Below are 23,597 nucleotides of genomic sequence, written 5' to 3'. Positions count from 1 at the left end.
ACTTTTTACTTATGTTGGCACAAATTCAAAAGCTTGACAACAAATGACTACCCATAAAAGACAAATGAAATAAACTCTGGTACATGCTTACAGTGGAGTACAATACAGCCATAAAAAGAGAATGAGGAAGATCTTGATAAAAGGTTTTACAGCAATTGCCAAGATATAACATCTATCATATAAAATATATAATATCTCTTTTGTGTAAGAAAGAATTGGCAATAAGAATGTGTGTGTGTGTATGTGTGTAATTTAAAACATACACCCAAAGTATAAACCAAAAACCAATGAAAATGTTATCTATAGGGATAGAAAAGGGAATGAAACCTCTCAAAGGATACCTTTTTATATAGTGTTGACTTTTGAACTATATAAATTTTTAAATATCAAAAAATATATAATTAAATTTTAAAAAGTGTGGCAGATTGTCTTTTTTTTTTTTCCATTCCATGTGCTCTTCCAACATCTTAGTATACCCATTTCAAGAGGTAAAGTCTGTGTCCCTTCCAACTGAATCTGGTCAGGCTTTTGTGACCACCCAACTAATAGCATGTGGGTGAAGTAATGCTCTGGGGCTAATGAGGCTAGATCATAAAGGATTATCTTTCTCTCTTGGGGCACTCACTCTTGGTCTCCAGTCACTCTATAATGGTGAAGTAAGTCCAAGCCACATGAAGGGGTCCTTTTGGAGGGATGTTGTAGCTGTATTAAGCCTCAACCCAGGCTAAACTTCCAGCCAATAGTCAGGACCAAATTGCCAGCCAAATGGGCCCTATTGGAGCCTGATCTTCTGGCTCACAGTTGAGCTTTTTTAGCTAATTCCAATTGGAGCAGAGATCAGTGTTCTCCACTGAGCCTTGCCTAAATAGAAGATTCTTGGACAAAAATAAATAATTTTTGTCATTTTAAGCCACTAAGTTTTGGCACAGTGTATTATGCACCAATAGATAACTAGAGAAGAGTTTGGTATCTAGAAATGGTATCTGGGGTGCTGCCATAGTGAAGCCTAAATCATGTGACCGTGGCTTTGGAACTGGAAAGTGGGCAAATATTGGAAGGGCCTTGAAGAAACTGTTAGCTGCAGTCTGACAGCCCTTATGGGACTGTGAGTGAGGGTTTAAAGGAAAGAGAAAAGGTTACTGGAATTGAGTAGAAAGACGATTTTGCCTGCAGTGACATAAAAAATAGAAAAATTATACATAATGAACTGGTGAATATGAAAATTTTTCAGACAGTATTTTGAAAGTGTCAACTGGATCTATGTAAGATAAGGATAGGGAGAAATGAACTAAAGAAAAGGGAACTGTTTGATTTTTAAGCAAAGTTAAAGGAAATATAAAGGCTCTAGGACTTCCTGTATTCAAAAATGAAACTGTTTTTCCTTCCTAGCCTCTCCAGATGTCACATAATTCTCAAATTAAGAAATGACCTTGGGCCAAAAATCAAGTCCAAATCAGGACTATAAGATAATTTGTTAAGACTCCAGCCTCTCAGTGTCAGTGCCTCATAGTACCTTTCAGACCAATCAGAGGCTCTCTAAATATTGAAATATAATGGATCCTGTTAAAAAATAGACTTTATAAGAGTCTGAAGGTCATTGTCCCTCAGCATCCTCACCAGTAGCTTAAGGTAAAGAAGGGCTAATCTAGATGAGCTTGTGGGTATCACTTTAGCTAATGGGAATCCAAGGAGATTCATAAGAAACCCACAAGTTTTTAAGGAAATTATATTATTGCAAACAAAACCAACTTGGGCTAATGAATATAGGAACTGTACAAAGTGTACGTAGGTTTTTGGACTCCTGAACTTCTATGGACAGGAAGCAGACTGAGGAAATTACTCAGCTGCAAATGTAGGTTACATTTTATTGAACAGTAAGGATAATTCAGAATGTAGAATCATGAGCACAGAGCATAAAGTTAAAAGCTGTAATAAATTTTACACAGTCGGTATTGCTGAACCCTAATCATGTGACTGACAAATGTGCCCAATGGAATTTCAGAATTGCTATGGAGCAGTGGCTTCTGTGTGCCTCATTTTCCCTGTTTTTGAACACGAGTGTTTATGTAAGTTCTTACATATCTGTCCTACCATTGTATGTTGGATGTGTATGGGGTAGATAACTTTCTCTTTCATTCACAGGTTTTCAGAACAAGAAAAATCTCACCTGGGGATCATACTGTAGGAACTTCATCCAGGAACCTTATCTTTTTGTATGGTTATGTGCTTTCATTTCTCTTAGGTAAATACCTACGAGTAGAATGGCTGGATCATATTGTGTGTGTGTGTGTGTAACTTTTTAAGAAACTGCCACCTGTTTTCCATTGAATTTGCTTTGGATAATGAGATCCTAGACCTCAAGCCTGAGTCCAAAAACCACCATGGAAAGAGACTTTGGTTTTCTTTTAGGAAGAAGTATATTTTGCATGTGGGAGGAATGAAAATTCCTGTGGCTAGAGGACTGTGTCAAACTGTGGTTTCCAAAACAAAAAGTCTTTAGTAATATTTACATTCCATGTGCTCTTCCAGAACTTGCCACTCCCCAGCAAGAGACAGAGTGTATGTCTTCTCCTCTTGAAACTGGGTGCGCTTTTGTGACTATCTCAATGGCAATGGTTCGGTTGAAGTGTTGCCAAGTGATTTTCACAGCCAAGTCATAAAAGGTGAAGCAGATTCTGCTAGACTGTCTTGCAGGACACTTGCCTTTTGTGCCTAGTCACTCGGCTGGAAACTCAGGGCACATGAAATTGTTCAAGTGGAGAGAAACAGAGGTCACCAGTGCTCAGTCTGGTTTGAGCCCTCAGCTTACAGCCCATGCAAACTTGTCACCATGTGAGTGAGCCATCTTGGGATTCGATCCTTCAGCCGTCAATTGAAGTGTCATAGCTGATGCCACATGAGGCTATCAAGATAAGCCTTCTCCATTAGGCCTTGCCAAATTTGTAGATCCATGAGAAAATTAGGTGACTTTAGTTTTATTTGTTTAAAGCCACAAGATCTTTTTCTTTAGCATTGCTTTTCAAAATTTTACTAAAATTTTTTAATTGAAGCATTATCGACATCAACTGTACATAATCTATGTATAGTCCAATCTGATAAGCTTTGACATATGTATGTATCTGTAAAATGAATACCACAATCAAGATAATGAGCAAATCTATTACCCCTAAAAGTTTCATTGTTCTCCCTCTGCCCTCCCCTCCCAACCAGGAAACCACTGATTGCTTCCTGCTTTTACAGATTACTTTAGATTTTCTAGAATTTTATACAAATGGATTTATATAGTATGTGTTGCTTTTTGTCTGTCTTCTTTCACCAGTGTCATTATTTTAAGATTCATTCATGTTATTGGGTGGATCAGTAGTTCATTTCCTTTTATTACTTGAATAGTGGTCCATTGTAAGAATACCCCATAATGTGTTTATCCATTCACCCATGGATGTATATTGTAATTGTTTCCAGTTTTTGTCTACAATAAATAAAGCTGCTGTCAACATTCGTAGTTCTTTGTGTGGTTGTATGCTTCCATTTCTCTTCAGTAAATATGTAAGATTGGAATAAATATGTTAGATGTATAACATTTTAATAAACTCCCAACTCCTTTCCTCTGCTTCCAAAGCAGTTGCACATTATGCATTTTCAGTAACAGTGCATGAGAATTCCAGTAGCTCCACATCCTTGCCAACTTTGGCTAGTCAGTCTTTTAACTTTAGACATTTTAATATTTTTGTAGTATGAGCCACTATAGTGATTTATTATGCAACCATAGACAACTCACATAGGATGAAAAAGAATAATCCTCCCAAAGCATTTTTAAGTATATTAAGAGCTGTATTTGTCAAGATCTTTTCATTGTTAGAAACATCAGATTACATAGTAGAGGAAGAAAGCTCTGTGCCTCAAATTAAAATGCTGTCTTATGCTATTATTAAGCAGTGTTTACAGTGTGGATTTATATCCATATAGAACTTAACTAACATTCAGTCACTGAAAACTTTGAAATTTAGCAAGGTATTAGAATGATTACACCAATTTGTAAAGATATAAAAACTGAAGAAGAGAGAAAGTTATCTGAATATCATAATCAACAAAAAAGGAAACCAAGAGTAGGTGATGAATCTTTCATTGTCATTAGCTTCTCTTTGCTGGGTCAGATCTTCAGTCTCCTTTGAACATCCCCAGGCCATGTTTTTACAGGCGCTCTGAAGCAAGTTTGGGCAAGTGATGGGGTTTCTCTTCACTGGGTGCTGCCAGGCCATGAGTGTCCACCCAGAGGGAATAGCAGGGGTCCCTAGAGTACTGAAGGTGCTTGGGGTTCAGATGAGAAGACAGCCTCTCTCCTATTCCTGTCCCTGTCTTACCTGTTGGAGGGGTCCCCAGGCAGAGTTGCTGATGTCACAGGTACTTGCACAAATTTTACTCAAGAGGTTCTTTACAGACAACTCATACTTCCTTCTGTCCCATGCCCAGTTAGGACCCAGCCACAAGTCAAATCTGGGGCTAAAGTAGGGGATAAATTCAAATAAAAAACAGAACTGTGTTTATTTTCATGTTGCTGTCACTGGGTCTGGCTCAATGTGCCTGGATCCTTCTTTTCTAACGACAAATTATTACCCATAAGCCTCCCTGACACCTTATGTAAAGAAATTTCATGCAGACCAACCCTGGCGAGTTGTTGAATATGCCTAGGTGTGTTTGACTCAGACATGTTTGACTCTCAGCAGGTTCTTAAGGAAGGTTGAAGCTGAACTAACCTCACCCTTAAGCACCGGCAAAGTCGAATGGTTTCTCTGCACTCTATTGTACTCTGTTTAGTGGCTGTTAAATGTTCTTCTTTTATGATAGGTCTTTAACTGATATTTAGTTTGATTTTATTGTTTTTTCAGAACAAAATGCACAAACACCCTCCTCCATCCCAAAGAATTCTCTTCTCTCATGGTTTTAATTCTTTTTTATTTCCCTTTATTTGGATGGTTTTCTTATCCTTTCTTTGTTTTAGCCAAGTAGGCAATAAATATGTGAAAATTCTGAGACACTAAGTATCTCAGACACCATGTGAAAGAATAAAAAAGCCTGGCTTCCGCATGTATTTTGTGATTTACCCTCTCAGTTCCAGTGCTTACAATGAAGATGTAAACATCTTGATCGAAACCTTTTCAGTTGGTTATCTTTGGTCCTTCACGATTAAAATTGTAAGCTCAACACTTGCCTTCTCAAGGGCCCTTGGAAAGAGAACGACTGTATTACATCCCTCTCACAGAAGCCCACACCCCCACAAACCTTCCCACTTTATGCAAACAAACGCCTGAACGGACAGGGCTTGCGCCGGATTTCAGAAGGCTGTGATTACTTCTCTGAAATTTTAAAAAGAATCTTACATTTGACAGAAATTGTTAAGAGTCTACAATTAACAAATAGATACGGCATTAGTGTTTTTCTAATCAAAATCCATTGTTCTGCCAATGCTCACTGCTGTTGTTTTAAGTGACAGTGGGTTGCCCTTCCAGGAAGCCTGGAGAGAGAGTGGTGCACACAAGAGGCGAGTGTGCATTCACGCACGTGGCCCCGTCTGTCAGATCAGCCCAGAGCCGCACAATTCCTATCCTGCCCTCTTTTATGATGGTATCAATTTGTCCCTCATGTTGAGCAATGACCCTTTCTTTTCTGAATGTCCTCGAAGGAAAGAAAAAAATAGATTATTAATTCTTGTTCAACTGAAAAAAAAAAGAGAAGAAAGAAAATACTGCTCTGCTAGAGCTAGAAGCATCTTTCTGGTATCGCTTAGAGCAGAGGTGGCTGGGTTTGCACTTCAGCCCAATCCACAGAAATCATGGCAAATAAGGAATTACCTAGAAAGTCTTCAGAGACTTAGATCTCTATTCAGATAATACCATTTGTTTAATGAAATAGTGACTTCAGATGTTCTTGGATAAAAGTATGGCAATGACAAAGTTTATGAGCAGAGAGATTTCCATAGCCAGTAATCCACCTAGTTTTTTTAAAAACAAAAACACTTCTTCGAATACAGAAGCTGCTGCAAATGAAAAAGAGTCAGAAAGGGAAAATTCTCACATTTTTTAAAAGTATAATGTTTAAAAACAGAAACAGGGTATCCGTACCACGAATGTTCCTGTTCTGGGGTGTCTTGTTCTCTGGGGTGTTTTGTAATGCATGTGAGGTATGTTTAGCCCATTCTGATCAGGATGCTAAAGATCAGCTGCCAATTCCACAGACCAGCTCTGGATCTGCTGTCTGGATCTCCTTACCACCAGACTAACACATCAGAGCTCAGAGCTTGGTAGCTTCCCTGCCAGGTGCCCGCTTAGCTCTCATCTGACCATGTGCTACTCGGGGAGCTTAAAGATTCAACTTCTTTGGGCACAGGCTTGTCCTCACTCTGCTCAAAATCCTGCCTGGAGAACATAGGGAAAATGCTAATTCTAAGGCATACAGCACTCTTATTTGCTGGGAGTGCTTGATGAGGGGATATATTGTAAACAAGAGAGATGCATTTCATTTTAAAGGTATCAAGCTAAAAACATGAATCTCTCAAATTTCCATTGGACCTTGTGGCAGTCATGTCAGGGTTCCTTCCCTCTCTTCCATGGTAAGTTCTTGGGTTCTTCCACAGGCAGGTGGTGCTTGGCTCTCTCCTGCCCTTGCCTGCGGGACTGATTGTCCTTGCATGCTTCCCCTGGGATATCAGCTTCTGCAGGGACCCTGTGCTGTGGCACACAGGACCCACACACTGCTCCCATGATGCTCGGCACACACCGTACACGCTCCCTGCAGCTCTCTCGGGGCCCATCTGCTTAGACACACTGCCTGCTTGTTTCTGCTCTTCCTTTCCCATGCAGTGACACCCTGTGGTGTGTGTGTGGCGTGGGGGGGATGAGCCTCTTCATTGCTAAAGACTCCACTTTGGGATAGGGCTCAGGTTGTCCTTGCCTCAGATTCATCCCTAAACTGGCATGGTTTCTGTGCTTCTCTGCCTTTTCCACGAGCTTCCTCTGCCTAAGGAGCATCCTTATCACACTCTCTTGCTTTACCTCGGCTCCGTCGTATCTGTGGTTTGGGGGTGGGGTATATGTGCAGGCTGCGTGAAGCCTTGCTCTTCATCCTCACACATTTCCAAGTCCAGAGTCTCCTCAGCTTCTAGGCTGTATGATGTGCAAACCACACTCCTGAAACTCAACAGCATTCTCTCTCCGTAGCCCTAGTTTCCAAGACAACGAATGCTTCTGACTGAGTAAGGAAGGACAAGGGTACAAGAGGAGGCTAATATCTCAAGGCATTATCCCACCCTAGCAGGATACAGTATTTGATGTTCCTGCCATTGCATATGAATTCTTCTAGGAATTTGGAATCGGCATTGAAGAATTTGCCTCTATTGGGCTGAATGAAAGAGGACTAAAAATTATAGAAAGAGAAAACTCTTAAATCATTTACTTAAATATGGCATTTTTGAAGGCAGAAAGAGATTATCTAGCCCACCTAAATTCCCTTTTCTGAAGCGTGGCATGGCCACATTCCACCATGTAGATGCGTGGCAGACAGAGCTGGTCTGCAAAGTGAGGCAGAGGCAGATGGCTGGGCACACAGCCTGGGGGCCTGACTCTACCTTATCTTCTGGCTCCAGGTCTATCTAGGGCCGACTGCATTCCTGTTCTCTAGCTTTGAAGAAGGAGGAGGAGGAGGGCCTTGAAGAAGAAGAGAAGGAGGAGGAAGAGGCGGAGGAGAAGATCCGCTTTTTCTTTTTCTTTTCTTTTTTTTTTTTTTTTTGCCTGTCTGTAACTACTAAATAACGTTACTTGCTATTTATAATCAAAAGTCCCAACTAAATGAAAGTAATTAACTCTGACTTAGAAGAAGCTGGAAAAGCCTTCCCTGAAGAGGTAATATTTGCAGTGGGTTTTGAAGGCTGAGTAGGAGTTCATCAGGCAGACATAATGAGGAAGGACATTGTGGTAGGACAGGAAAGCAAGCCTGAGCCTAATGTTTACTGCAGGGCCCAAGCAGGAGAACAAAAAGAGGCCCAGATGCCATATATCTAAATACTTAAAGTCATAAATCAAGCTAATAAAGTGTTCCATAAAATATAACCCACTTCTCTATCTTGACAAAGTTACTTTCACAGTGTCCTGGAAGGCCAAGTTCACATTTTATATTCCAGCACTTTTTGTAGTTACATGCTAAGAGGTTAAGATGGTCCCTGTCCCTGGGGCTCCTCCCCGGGAGCATCTTTCCTTCTTTTCCTGCCTCCAGCTCTATCCTGTATCACAAAGAGCCTCATGTGCCACTTGGGCATTACCCCAGACCTGCGGCAAGCAGAGGCTTGTGGGGGTCACGCTCAGCTCTAGGCGTGGTCATGACCAGCATGATCAGCATGACCATGCCTAGAGCTGAGGGTGTAGTTGAGCAGGGGCCAGCATGGGCTCTAGAAGCAAAGTTGTGTGATTCAGCAGGTAACTCTGGAGTCCTGAGTACGGGAGCGTGGTCTAGAAGCGAATGTGCAGCCTCTGGGCAGGCACATAGCCTTGGTCCTATGGGCTACCTGCCTGGCGGAGAAGGGGTGATCAGAGGGGGACCACAGCAGGAACCCCCTGAAGTGCAGGACCCTAGACAGGGGTCCCTCTTGCCCAGGCCCAAGAAATGATTCTGCCAAAACCATGTTCAATTATTGAAGTTGTGAAAGAAACCTGGTGGATGTGAGCAATGTTAAGAAATTCACTGAAACCAGGCCATGGGTTATTTGTAGTAAGGGACAGGAGATAAAAACGGGACAGGGTCATGTAGGGCATGGTGAGCATGTGGCCTGTTTGGTGGGCAATGTAACATTTTAAGCATGAGAACGTATAACTAAGTAACTAATTATTACTTAGAAAGAAAGAAATAGGACAATTGCGATCAGGGAAGTGGGAAAACTTTTTTAAATTACTCGAATTTTTGCAAATGAGAGAAAGGCAGGGTGCCTACATTTGGGCACGGAGGGGAAAGATCAGATTCAAAAGAGAGAGCTCTGGGGTGGAATTGATGAGCTTTTGTGTCAGAGACTCTGAGAGAATGTTGGGATTTCCAGCTTGGAAGGCCATGGGGATTGTAGTGCATTGACCAAGGGCAGGAGTTTAGGGCAAGGCACCAGTTGTGAAATGAAGCACCAGGCATGTTCGTGTTGAGGCTCCATGACTGTAATTCTAGCTTATCATGTGATTGTGAATAATGACAAACATTTAAACCACAGAGGTTTGAAATGTAATGCATTCCGAATGTAAATCCAGGAAAATTGGTGGAGAGTATGCTGGGGAATTTTTTTGAGAGAAATTTGCCTTTTCAGTGTCTGCATTTTGTAGTTGCTTGATTGCCAATGGGGAACTTTAGGGCAATCATTTCATATTTTGAGGTCTGCTTCTATTATTCATATAATAAAACCAGGCCCACTTCCATTGGGGAAAAAAAAAAAAGCTCATGTAGTAAATAGAAAGAGCAATGATTTCTTCAGAGCAGCAGAAGGAAGTTGGTGTGGCAGCATGTCCTTTGCTAAGACTTTTGAGTTAGTCCCCTTTAGAGTCTTCTAGTTTACCTACTTCTTTGATTTTTTTAGGAGAGGAGGCAGGCAGCCGATGCTTGTTGGCTCACTGGACTCCCAAGTGTTGAGAATAATTGAAACAAGGAGTAATTTTTTTTCCTGAATGTACATTCTATATGGCTGAAAATTTCATTAAATGTATTTAGCTTGGGAAACCAGAGCATTGACTATAACTGTATTCTCTAGTATTTAAGAGTGGAAATTTCAGAATGTAACAAACCATGGTAAGTCACCCATTTAGAAGTGAACCTACTATTGTATTTTAGCTAAATCTCTGAATTGTGAATTTTTCAAAGGGCTTATTTCCCCAGATAACATTTTCTTGTTATTTTTCTTACCTTTTTGCTCATAGCAATAGGATGGCGTGTTGTTATTTTCCAAGTTGCTGGGATTAATGCTCATTTTCTGGTTAATTAAAATCTTTTAAATAAAAACACTCCAAGTTCAGAGCATTGTTGTACTCATTACCATTTCTGTAGTATCTTTGCAGCTCAGCTATTATGCAAGGCTGCAGTAATTTTAACACAGCCCTTTTATTCTGTTTGTCTTTATTGAAGACTTTTTGCTCATTACTGGATTGTCTACTGACAGCCCAGAATACTCCCCCCCAGACTTTCCTCCTGAACTGTATGAAATCTATTTTGCATCTGCAAGTGTCTGGGCCTTCCAGGATCAGGTAAGTGACTGAATCTAAAGATAATTTAAAATTGGGGGATATAATCTGTTCACAGGAAATCTTCTTCAGTTGTTCGTCAAATCTCCCACACACTTCATTTTTTTTTTTTTTTTGGTATCAAAAGCCTTATGGAGTAGAATTGGCTTAATCCTGGCGTTAAAAAAGAATTAAAATAATTGGATTTAAAACGAATCAAATGCACTTTTGTATCCATTTTAAAGGTGCAATAAAATATGTGCGTTTGAGATATTTATTACCGACTTTTGAAAGTGTTCCTCGTGGTGTGCCTGTTTCATGATACATTGAAGGCAGCTTTCACTCTGCAAACTTTCATCGCTGCCGGGAGTTCCAGTCTCTCTTGCTGCTGTCCACTTCCCACTGGACCGAGCCCCTCTCTATTACATGTTGCTAGGTGGCTGCTGCCTCTCAGGGTATTTTTTGAGGCTGTTTGTTCAGCCTGGGTGGGAGGATTCCTTTTGACAGGCTGGCAGCCCACTCCAACTTTGGTGATTTCCAGAAACAGCTTCAGCTAAACAGAAGAACCAGTCCGTGCTCAAATTATCCTTTGCATGAGGCTACATCCACTTTGGAAGAGAGATGAATTTAGAGTATTTCAACGGGGTTTCTAATAGCAAATAGCTCTAACAACACACATAAAAGAAGTCTGTGGCTGAGTCGAAGTGGGGCAGGCCATCTGCTCTTGAGTTTGGAGTCCACCCCTCTCAGTGGCGGAGGAGGGGCTCCCACACAAACACTTTTGGTGTCTAGCTCTGCTTGAACCTGAGGTCTCACACCTGCAGGCACCTTGGTGTCCTGCTGCCCAGGGCTCGCCAGGGGCAACTGTGGCTCTGGAGTCCCCTCTTTGGCTCTTTCCAATGACAGCTCTCAACTCCATGAGGTGTGTTCCAGATGGGATTTGGCTGGAAGGCTAGAGGGAGGTCACATTGCTAAGGGAGAATCAATGGCTGCTTGGCCCATAATTTGGATGTTTCTAAAATCTTGCCATTTCTTTTCATTTTTCCACTCTACCTCAGACTTGTCTGCTTAGCCCCAGGTTTCCCCAGTGTCAGCCTCTGTTCTGTGTCACAGTCCAACACAGTGATGATAGCATCATAAATAAAAAATAAAATCCAGCAAGACTAAGGTGTGTTTCTTCCATCTTCACAACTCAGAGGTAGTATCTACAAACACCCATTTCACAACTGTCACTCTATCTTAGATCACTCTTCAGAGTGTTTTCCTTTGAAATGCTATGGACCCACTCAGGACTCAACAAACATTAGCACCTACTGTGTGCCAGGCACAGAGCTAGGCCCTGGCTCTGCAGCAGTAAGAAAATGGACATAATTTATGCCCTTCTGGAATCTATAGATTAAAGTGCTGATAGGAGTGCACCCTATGGCTCTGGTTTGTTAGTCACTTGGTGACCAGCAGTGCCAGGGGAAGGTGGACTGTTGTCCAGCCAAACCCTGGAAAGAAGGTCCCTCCTTTCAATTTCCATCACCGTGCAAGTGTTGAGGCCTGGCGGGAAGGAAAGGATGTAGGGTTCTTTGGGTGGTGACTGTTGCTATGGACTGACAGAAAATTCTTAGAGCCTCCAGTGACACCATTGTCTGAGAACCTGCTGGCCCTTCTACCACTCATTTAAATTCATACTCAACTAGGAGTCTCCAGCGCTTTACATGTCTCCTGGAGAACACGTAGAAAGTAAGTGCTCTCTGGAAGCCTGCGACAGTCCTCATCAAAGGCTGATTCCCTCTGTCCAAGGGTGAGTTTTATGAGAGGGAGAATAACGCGTAACTAACCACATTTTATTCTTTGACATTCCAATTACATTAGCCAAGGCAGGCATTAGAGATCAATTGATGGGCCAGCCCAGCAATGTGAGGGCTGAGAGGGGTGGGTCACTGAGGAGATGGCCCTGGGTGGCCACAGGGCAGTGCTGGGCGCCTCTGAACAAACGCTAGCTCTCTGTGAGCCTCGGCCCGTCGCTTCTAAAGTGCTGTCCCTTCATTACCTCCCTGCTGTTCTTTTCTGACAATCTGAGCCTGTCAATCTAGACCATCGCCTGGGTTGGAAACCTGGTTAACTAGGATTCATCTTGTCATTTCAAAAGGCGGTTTCTGTTTGTGGGCAAAATAAATGAGTGAGCTTCCAACTACCAGGCATTTTCACTGAAGCTCTATCGGCCCCCAACTTAGGTTTAATCAACCTGTTTCTAACTGAACCAGCCCAGGATCCAGTGGATTTTTGCTTTTTCTAGAGCAAACTAGCTGTGCGTTCCTTCTTTATTTAACAGCTGATTGACTATGGCGTGGAGTTTAGTAGATTGTGGATCAAATAAATGAGAACCATAAAATTTCCTCCCCAGGGACTAGGTTTTGATTATTTCATTGACCCTAGAACAAGAAAAGTGCCCCCGGACCAAAAAAAAAAAAAAAAAAAAAAAAAAACTCCACAGCAACCCAAGGCCAGATGCTCCAGTCCAGGACTGATTCAATTACATTTATTAAAAGTCAAATGGAAGGGGGAGCACATTTTTGGAGAATTGCTCACATACCTTGATGGAAGAGGAATGGAGAGTAATAGTCAATGCCTACAAATTTGATAATTCCTGGAAAGTGAGTGTCAGTTTGGCACTCTGGAGCTCAGGGAATTCCAGGAATTACAATAGAATAGTTATATAAAAAGTACAGTGATGGTGAGGATCTGCTTTTATTTGGAAAGAACTAGAAGCCTTGTAATTCAGCTACTACCAAAACTTAGTGCTTTCTAAGTGGCTGAACATCGTATTAGAGAATGTACAATTTAACAAGCAATCCATAAGCATTGTATCTTTTTTCTGCTCTGGAAAATTCTGTGTACCGAGTGCCTATTGTGTGCAATAGAAGAGGGAATGAGGTGAGATTAAGTGTCTGTTTGGGTGGAGCAGGTCTAGGTCAGAAGTCTACTTGCAACCCTTGTAGCCCTGGGAAAGTCACCTAGTCAGAATAAACTTATAAAAAGGGCAAAATAATATCAGTTGCTTAGGACAGATGCCTTTGGGGATGCTCGGCCAGCCATAGCCTCACTTCTCAAAGATCTACCTTCCAAGCAGGGAGGGCTGCATGGCCATGCAGTCTGCTGTTTCAAAGGGGGTGAGTCACTCAGAACAAATGTACAGTGGAGCCATACTGCTTGTCCTTGAGCCGAGACACCAGGCCTCCCCCTGGTGACTCCCTCTTTTTGCTCAACATTTTCTGACTGGTTTCTGTAACTCACAATCAAACCTCCAACAAGCTGCCCTTTGTTAATGTAATTGGAAAGTCAAAGAATAAAATGTGTTTAGTAGCGTTATTCTCCCCTGTTGTCTGTTGAATTGAGATGGACATCCGGCCCAAGATGGGCCTATCCGTATGTCTCTCATCAGCATTTGGAATTGGGGCCCAGACGCTCTGGTTCATCTTTGTAACTACCTGAAGGAGGGTGAGGAAACCCAGGAGCTGTAGGGCAGCCATTTTCTACCGTGTGTAGGGAGAACCAAAGAAAGCTCTACTGCAGGTCAAGATGTGGGAAAAAGAAGCACAGAGAGAAGCTGAGATGAGAGGCTGTGGCCTAGCTGAGGGGTCAATGGAGCCGATGTCTGCATTTCCTATGACTCTGCAGCCTTACTTCTGGGTCCTTCTGGAGTGGAGCTGTTCTTCCTATCCTCAAGTTGTGAGGTCCCCGTGCCTCTCCCCCAGCAACTCCCTTTTTTAACTGAAGATAAATTGGATGAGTTTCAGTAAATCAAACCATCTCCAGCCTACTGACCCACTCCCTCATGAGTTGTAACTACGAGCAAATGAGCCAGGGTGGCATGGGAGGAGCACTCTGTAAACTTTGAAGCTCCCAGCTACCATGATGATTCATTGATTCTTTACCAAACCATGCTGGGAAATAACTGTGAACTGGTAACCTCTTTGGTTTTTATTTTAAAATTTCATTTATCAGGTAACATTGTTCATCCAATTCTCTAAGGTGGAACTTGTGTCACATAGCAACAGTCTCAAGTCATGTATCTAAATTGTTTAAGTGTTCATGGGAAAGATGCCACATTAATCATATGATTTGGACTAATGTGAAGATTTTATAGGCTTATATATTTCAAAGACAGTAGAGCTGTTTTTGAATTTAAAATTAGATTTATGGATTTGAGGAACACATACAAAAAATAATCAGATTCCTTCTGGTTTGAAACTGTGAGCTTGAAACAGTTGAAAGCAACAGAATTAGCGGACAGAAAAGAAAAGATAATTCAAAGATAAGGAATAGAAGGTAAACACTAACAAACTTGGAAAAATATTTATAAATGAAAAAGCTTGGATTTGGCAAATAAATGGAAAAGTGCAGGAAATGAATGAAAGCATAAAAACATCAAGAAACAGGTATGTAGAACCTAATAAATATTATTTCTTGATGTGCTCTTATCTCATTGTATTCATTCATTTACCCACTCATTTTATGTGACCTTTGTTCTTCTAGGTGCTAGGGCCATGGTGGTGAATGAAATAAAATCTATATTTTCATGAAGTTTACTTTCTAGTAAGATTAGAAAGAAGTTGAAGAGACAAAAATGTTTAGACTGACAAGTAGGGGAATGGGAAGGAATGATCCTTGAAGCAGCATCTCATTTCCCTGAGAGTGTCTCCACCACTCAGAAGGTGCTAAGTACCACGTGGATGTTTTACCTTCATTCATTCATTATGTCATTCAGTCCTTATCACACTCTGAGGTAGGCAGGATTTCAAATACCCATAGGGGACAGCAGATTATGCAAAAGTGTATGGAGGCAAACCGGACAGCACTAAGTCTTCCGAAGGGACATGTGCTGCTCAGCTACAGCTAGCTGTTGCCATGTGAGAGCAGGAGTTCACTGCTGCTAGATCTTTCCTTTTTCGAGAAAAACCTCAAGTCCATTTTTATGTGAAATCTGATTTTTTGAAAAGTTGGATCAATTTAAAATCTCTCTGTAGCATTTGTGAAATGACATATGTATAAGATCATTACAAAACAGTTGTTTGTGATAGCAAGAGATTGGAAACAACCCAAATGTCAATCAACAGTGGAATGTTTCAGCAAATTGTGGTCCATCTTACGTAACTACTCTGCAGCCTGGAAGAGTGGCAAAGAAGCTTTTTATGCAATAATATGAAACAGCCTTCACAACATTGTTAAATGAAAAAAGCTAGGTGCACCTTAGTGTGTGTAATATCCTGCCATTTGTGTAAAGGAAGGGGAAGAATATATGTGTATATATATGCACACATGTATGCATTTGTTTGTATATGGATAGAGTTTCTGAAAGCATATATGCATATACACATATATTTGGCAAGTAGATGGAAAATATATATAAATGGACTATATATGTATATATGTATGCATATCCACACACATACCTATCTAGATAGATAGACAGATCAATAGATAAAGTGCTAGTATTTGTTGCCTCTGGGAAAGGAAACTGGATGGTTGAGTGATGAAATGGGAGGAAGACTTCTTTTTGCCTTATCCTCTTTTGTATTGTTTGAATTTTGGGCCACGTGAATGTATTAACATTTTACCAAATAGAAGCTCTGGGAAGGGCCTGTGAACCACCAGAGACCCTTAGTTATTTATTCTGGATGTCAGAAGTCATCTGAGTAGTTTGTGACATTCCTGTGATAGTCCAAGGGAGTTCAATCACTTTGGGGCAGGAATCTCCAGGTGTAGAACACACATAGAAGGTGAATGTTCTTCATTCATACTGAAGGTGATGCAACTGTAGATCTCTGCTCTTCCACCTCTCACGTGGATTTCCATCAAATTAAAAATGACTCCAGAAAACCTGTTCAGCCTGGATCTGCCTGGAACCTGTAGGGGAAGGTTGAACCTGAAGTTGGTCCCAGAAAGTCTTTGCTGGCTGTCAGGGATATCCCGATCTCTGGCAGACTCTATCTCTTTGTCTCTTAACATTGTTATTAGGCTGGAGAAATTGGTATATTCATTTCCAGAAGCCTTCGGTCCTGTGTGGGGAGTTGGAGTGTTTGTTGGACCACGAAACTGATATTATAGCATTATCTTGCCTTTTAGCTCTCTTAACTTCCCAGAAGGAAACTTGAAGGATATAGAAAATTCATGCATCTTGGAAGCAGGTAAGGCTAGAAGCCAGTCTGGGCATCCTCAGATCACAATTCACACACCACAGGGTTATTTGAGATCCTGCAAGAACAGGCTGGGGTTCTGCTTATGTCTGCTGAGTTCTAACCATCCCTGGTCATCACAGCGAGTTAGCAATTGCCTCTGTCTATGTTGGAAGGGCATGTGCCCGAGGCAAGCCCCTATTTCCTCCTGTAACTCAGCCTTTACTCAGCAACCTCTCCTTTATTCTCTGTGGCTAAAAGATCTCAGCTTGCCTGGTGGCTTATGAAAAAGGCCACTTGTTGTGATCCCGTTTGTCTCACTTCTGGGTGCAATACGTGTCCTTTATAATACCAGGGACAGCTATCTGCCGAAACATAATGGGCATTTCTTGATCTGAATATAGCCTGGGTTTACTTAGATTTTCGCCATTTTGGGGGTGCGGTATCTCTGGTTTTTACTGCAGGGCCTGACTGCTGTCAGCTCTTTCTGGAGCTCTTAGGATCTTCTCTGTGCCCTGACATGTTCTGCATCAGTCAACATCTTAGCAGGAAGCAGAATGCCATTCAGACATCCAACTGAAGAGTATTTAATGAAGGGACATTTTGCAGAGTTACGGGCAAGGTTAAGAGAACCTTAAAGGAGGCTGAGGCACCTATAGAAGAGTAACAGGGAGAAGCATTTACTAACCCCAGTCCTGGAAGGACAAAGGAGGGGAGTGGTCTGGTGTTACGGGAGGATGGTGAGAACTTGAGCCAAAACGGAGTAACCCTCCACCCCTACCGCCACACTTGGAGCTGTAGTCAGAGAAGGATCCAAGCCCTGCCAAACCCTGACATGAAAGCAGGGAAGGAGTGGGAACGAACATTCCCAGCCCTCTCCCACCCTGCCATTCGCCATTCTGCTAGTGCTTCCCATTGGCCACACCCAACCGGAAGCCAGAGAGTTAACAGGCTTCAGCAAGGCAGCCTGCAAAGGCAGCTTCCTGGTGGCAAGAGAGAGAGGGCAGAGCAGCAAATGGATCAGAAGTCAAGATGGCAAGTGGGGCAATGAGCACAGCTGTCTAGGGACTGTCAGTGCCTCCGTGGGACTACCACTGTATCCAGAGGTGTCCTGAGAGGAACGTGAGACACATGGGTTCCTTTGGAACTGTCCTATGGTATGGGGGGTGAGGTGGGGGGCACTGTCACTTTCCTGCCTTTAAAGTATGTAGTCTTGGCAGCCATTCCCATGAAATAATTTCCCTATTACTTTTTCCTATGAATAGTCTACCTACCTTCCACTTTTAAAAATTTTAATTTTTTTTTATATTTTAAAATTTGAATGAATAATTTCTTTGAAAGCCCTCAAGGTTGACAAGGACTAGGATTGACAGTACTATGGCTTTTAGAAATCCCTGTTGTCCATTTAAATTTTAATGTTTCTATCATTTGTTCCTCAGTGTAAATTAACAGCCATGGCAGTGTGTTGGGTTTCTTTTCTGAAGTCGAGACTTTAAATTTAATTCAATAGTCGAGATTTACGGCGCTTCTATATTTCACACGGCAGAATCAATAATGTGACTGAAGTGAAGAAGATAAAAATTTATGGTATCTTGCAATTTAATGGTTGAAAAGATGCAATTGGAGAGATCATAAATTGTGAAGGAGTTTATGCTTCATTGCTCCTGATTCAGTGCTTGCTGTTAGAACTTGATTTGTGGCTATTCACAAGGTGTGATTAATGATGTGATCGATGCTTGCTTCAGTGCAGTAAAGTAGTTGTAATGCTCTTCATTAGAATAAATAAAATAAATTGACTGAAGCTTTATAAAAACTGTGTAACATTTAAAATCTAAAATGTCAATTTTTTTTCCTGTTACAATTTAGGTTTCTTCAGGCAGTTTCCACCTACATCACATCACTCATTGTCATTCTTTTTGGATATTATAGAAATCCATGTGGGTTTGGGTAAGCTTTATGCAAAGCTCACTGAAGGGGAAAAGAAAGAGCTGAATAGGACCCGCAAAGCTGGGATATTGTGGCGGCTGTGCTTTGCCGTCCTCCTAATGTGCATTTTATCCTTCTTAAACACATAGAGTTAAAAGAAATCAAGGCAGAAAATGACCCTTCTATTCATACATTTGCTAAAAAACAATGAAAGCAGATAGTTTTTATTTTTTAAGTGGGGTAGATACACATGCATCTCCATTGCCAGGGCCTAAGAGGGCACAGGCACACCCTTCAGACAAAGTTGCTTTAATGTGGAGGTTTTGTTTGACATGCTTCTATTGTCAGCTCATGCTATGACTCAAAAAAAAAAATGAGCAAGCACAGAAGGGGTACGGCAGTCTCAGTATGTTTGCAAAGAATAAAGTAAGTCTAGATAATGCCTGGAGGGCCTTGGTGAGTCAGTTGGGCTGGGAAAAGTTGCCTTTCTACATATGCGTAGAGATTCTTGCCAATTTGGGAACTTATTTATCACAATTATAAACCAGCTGCCTTTGTTTCAATAACAATTCCTGACATTTATTACTGTCAAAGAAAACTTTTGGCATGTCCTGGAGAGAGGTACATGTCTGCAGAGGATACATTTGCTGCGTTCATTTCCTGCAATCATTTCTTCTTTTTTTAAATGCAAAAAGTTGTAAACAAGTGGCATGGTAAATCTATGGACTTAGATGGTCCTAACCGACTTGTGGGTGCTCCCGTCCCAATACTAGTTGCAATTGTAGGTTAACACCAGGCCCTGGTGTTGGCAAGTCTTTGTAATATGTTTCCATGACTCAAGCGGATTCCATTAGGATGAGTCTGGAAAGGTTTGGTATGGTGGCAGCTTTTGTTTTCCCTCCATGTCGAGGCCTGAAAGGGCTGAAGCAGACTTGGGGTGAGCCTCCTGGTTTTTTGCCTTTAACACCAAATTGATGTTCCTTTTTTTTAACTTTGGAGTTCTGCAGGAGGATGGGGTGGGGAGAAATGCAGGGGACAACCCTTACATGGTAAATGTCAACTTTAAAGTATCAATTTAACTGGCTTCTCAGATTTTCCTTGTTTCCCTTAATGGATCCTTAATTCACCCTGTATTTTCAGAATGCTGAAGCATCTTGGTGTAGTAGAGACCTAACTTGCAAAAATACTTCCAGTAAAGAAAATGTGGGGAGTGCGAGCAAGATGGCCGAATAGGAACAGCTCCAGCCTCCAGCTCCCAGCATGAGCGACACAGAAGACGGGTGATTTCTGCATTTGCAACTGAGGTACTGGGTCCATCTCACTGGGGAGTGCCAGACAATCGGTGCTGGTCAGCTGGTGCAGCCCGATCAGCGAGAGCTGAAGCAGGGAAGTGCAAGGGGGAAGGGAATCCCTTTAGAAACTGAGACACACAACACCTGGAAAATCGGGTAACTCCCACCCTAATACTGCGCTTTACCAAGGGTCTTAGCACACCAGGAGATTATATCCCACACCTGGCCGGGAGGGTCCCACGCCCACGGAGCCTCCCTCATTGCTAGCACAGCAGTCTGAGATCTAACTGCAAGGCAGCAGTCAGGCTGGGGGAGGGGCGCCCGCCATTGCTGAGACTTAAGTAGGTAAACAAAGCCTCCGGGAAGCTCGAATTGGGTGGAGCCCACTGCAGCTCAAGCAGGCCTGCTTGTCTCTGTAGACTCCACCTCTGGGGACAGGGCATAGCAAAAAAAAAAAAAAAAAAAAAAGCAGCAGAAACCTCTGCAAATGTTAGTGACCCTGTTTGACAGCTTTGAAGAGAGCAGTGGATCTCCCAGCACAGAGGTTGAGATCTGAGAATGGACAGTCTGCGTGCTCAAGTGGGTCCCTGATCCCTGAGTAGCCTAACTGGGGGACATCCCCCACTAGGTGCAGACCAACACGTCACACAGCAGGGTACACCCCTGAGATGAAGCTTCCAGAGCAAGAATCAGACAGCAGCACTTGCTGTACAGCAATATTCTATCTTCTGCAGCCTCCGCTGCTGATACTCAGGCAAACAGGGTCTGGAGTGGACCTCAAGCAATCTTCAACAGACCTACAGCTGAGGGTCCTGACTGTTAGGAGGAAAACTAACAAACAGAAAGGACACCCACACCAAAACCCCATCAGTGTGTCACCAGCATCAAAGACCAAAGGCAGATAAAACCACAAAGATGGGGAAAAAGCAGGTCAGAAAAGCTGGAAATTCAAAAAATTCAAAAAATCAGAGCGCATCTCCCCCTCCAAAGGAACGCAGCTCATCGCCAGCAACAGATCAAAGCTGGACGGAGAATGACTTAGACGAGTTGAGAGAAGAAGTCTTCAGTCGATCAAACTTCTCAGAGCTAAAGGAGGAACTATGTACCCAGGGCAAAGAAACTAAAAATCTTGAAAAAAGAATGGAAGAATGGATAACTAGAATAATCAATGCAGAGAAGGCCATAAACGAGCTGACAGAGATAAAAACTATGACACGAGAAATACGTGACAAATGCACAAGCTTCAGTAACTGACTCGATCAACTGGAAGAAAGAGTATCAATGATTGAAGATCAAATGAATGAAATGAAGCAAGAAGAGAAGTCTAGAGAAAAAAAGGAAAAAGAAATGAACAAAGTCTCCAAGAAATATGGGATTATGTGAAAAGACCAAATCTGCATCTGATTGGTGTGCCTGAAAGTGAGGGGGAAAAAGGAACCAACTTGGAAAACACTCTTCAGGATATCATCCAGGAGAACTTCCCCAACCTAGTAAGGCAGGACAACATTCAAATTCAGGAAATACAAAGAACGCTACAAAGATACTCCTCAAGAAGAGCAACTCCAAGACATATAATTGTCAGATTCACCAAAGTTGAAATGAAGGAAAAAGTGTTAAGGGCAGCCAGAGAGAAAGGTCGGGTTACCCACAAAGGGAAGCCCATCAGACTAACAGCAGATCTCTCGGCAGAAACTCTACAAGCCAGAAGAGAGTGGGGGCCAATATTCAACATTCTTAAAGAAAAGAATTTTCAACCCAGAATTTCATATCCAGCCAAACTAAGTTTCATCAGTGAAGGAGAAATAAAATCCTTTACAGACAAGCAAATGCTTAGAGATTTTGTCACCACCAGGCCTGTCCTACAAGAGATCCTGAAGGAAGCACTAAACATGGAAAGGAACAACCAGTACCAGCTATTGCAAAAGCATGCCAAAGCATGCCAAAATGCTTTTGCAAAAGCATGCCAAAATGCTTTTGCAAAATGCTTTTGCAAAATGCTTTTGCAAAAGCATGCCAAAATGTAAAGGAAGAAACTGCATCAACTAACAAGCAAAATAACCAGCTAATATCACAATGACAGGATCAAGTTCACACATAACAATATTAACCTTAAATGTAAATGGACTAAATGGTCCAATTAAAAGACACAGACTGGCAAATTGGATAAAGAGTCAAGACCCATCAGTTTGCTGTATTCAGGAGACCCATCTCACATGCAGAGATACACATAGGCTCAAAATAAAGGGATGGAGGAATATCTACCAAGCAAATGGAGAACAAAAAAAAAAGCAGGGGTTGCAATCCTAGTCTCTGATAAAACAGACTTTAAACCATCAAAGATCAAAAGAGACAAAGAAGGCCACTACATAATGGTAAAGGGATCAAATCAATAGGAAGAGCTAACTATCCTAAATATATATGCACCCAATACAGGAGCACCCAGATTCATAAAGCAAGTCCTTAGAGACTTACAAAGAGACTTAGACTCCCATACAATAACAATAGGAGACTTCAACACCCCACTGTCAACATTAGACAGATCAACAAGACAGAAAGTTAACAAGGATATCCAGGAATTGAACTCAACTTTGCTCCAAGCGGACCTAATAGACATCTACAGAACTCTCCACCCCAAATCAACAGAATATACATTCTTCTCAGCACCACATCACACTTATTCGAAAATTGACCACATAGTTGGAAGTAAAGCACTCCTCAGCAAATGTAAAAGAACAGAAATTATAACAAACTGTCTCTCAGACCACAGTGCAATCAAACTAGAACTCAGGACTAAGAAACTCAATCAAAACTACTCAACTACATGGAAACTGAACAACCTGCTCCTGAATGACTACTGGATACATAACAAAATGAAGGCAGAAATAAAGATGTTCTTTGAAACCAATGAGAACAAAGATACAACATACCAGAATCTCTGGGACACATTTAAAGCAACATGTAGAGGGAAATTTATAGCACTAAATGCCCACAAGAGAAAGCAGGAAAGATCTAAAATTGACATCCTAACATCACAATTAAAAGAACTAGAGAAGCAAGAGCAAACACATTCAAAAGCTAGCAGAAGGCAAGAAATAACTAAGATCAGAGCAGAACTGAAGGAGACAGAGATACAAAAAACCCTCCAAAAAAATCAATGAATCCAGGAGCTGGTTTTTTGAGAAGATCAACAAAATTGATAGACTGCTGCTAGCAAGACTAATAAAGAAGAAAAGAGAGAAGAATCAAATAGACGCAATAAAAAATGATAAAGGAGATATCACCACCGACCCCACAGAAATAGAAACTACCATCAGAGAATACTATAAACGCCTCTACGCAAATAAACTAGAAACCCTAGAAGAAATGGATAATTTCCTGGACACTTACACTCTCCCAGGACTAAACCAGGTAGAAGTTGAATCCCTGAATAGACTAATAGCAGGCTCTGAAATTGAGGCAATAATTAATAGCCTGCCAACCAAAAAAAGTCAAGGACCAGACGGATTCATAGCTGAATTCTACCAGAGGTACAGGGAGGAGCTGGTACCATTCCTTCTGAAACTATTCCAATCAATAGAAAAAGAGGGAATCCTCCCTAACTCATTTTATGAGGCCAACATCATCCTGATACCAAAGCCTGGCAGAGACACAACAAAAAAAGAGAATTTTAGACCAATATCCCTGATGAACATTGACGCAAAAATCCTCAATAAAATACTGGCCACCCGAATCCAGCAGCACATCAAAAAGCTTATCCACCATGATCAAGTGGGCTTCATCCCTGGGATGCAAAGCTGGTTCAACATATGCAAATCAATAAATGTAATCCAGCATATAAACAGAACCAAAGACAAAAACCACATGATTATCTCAATAGATGCAGAAAAGGCCTTTGACAAAATTCAACAGCCCTTCATGCTAAAAAACTCTCAATAAATTCGGTATTGATGGAACATATCTCAAAATAATAAGAA

General features: G+C 41.6%; 1 long non-coding RNA gene across 1 annotated transcript in view; it reads left to right on the top strand.

Annotated features, from left to right (window-relative positions):
• The first annotated feature begins 453 nt into the window (after positions 1-453).
• Positions 454-23,597, top strand: part of LOC116269163 — a 46,458-nt gene continuing 23,314 nt past the window's right edge. Inside the window, exons 1-2 of the long non-coding RNA XR_004176569.1 lie at positions 454-12,030; positions 19,472-19,635. This is a non-coding gene — a long non-coding RNA (uncharacterized LOC116269163). The remainder of the gene's footprint in view (positions 12,031-19,471; positions 19,636-23,597) is intronic.

The sequence above is a fragment of the Papio anubis genome, chromosome 10, assembly GCF_008728515.1.
Source record: "Papio anubis isolate 15944 chromosome 10, Panubis1.0, whole genome shotgun sequence".
In the NCBI taxonomy this organism is placed as follows: Eukaryota; Metazoa; Chordata; class Mammalia; order Primates; family Cercopithecidae; genus Papio; species Papio anubis.
Note: the sequence above shows the minus strand (reverse complement) of the source record. Positions and strands in the feature narration are given on the sequence as shown.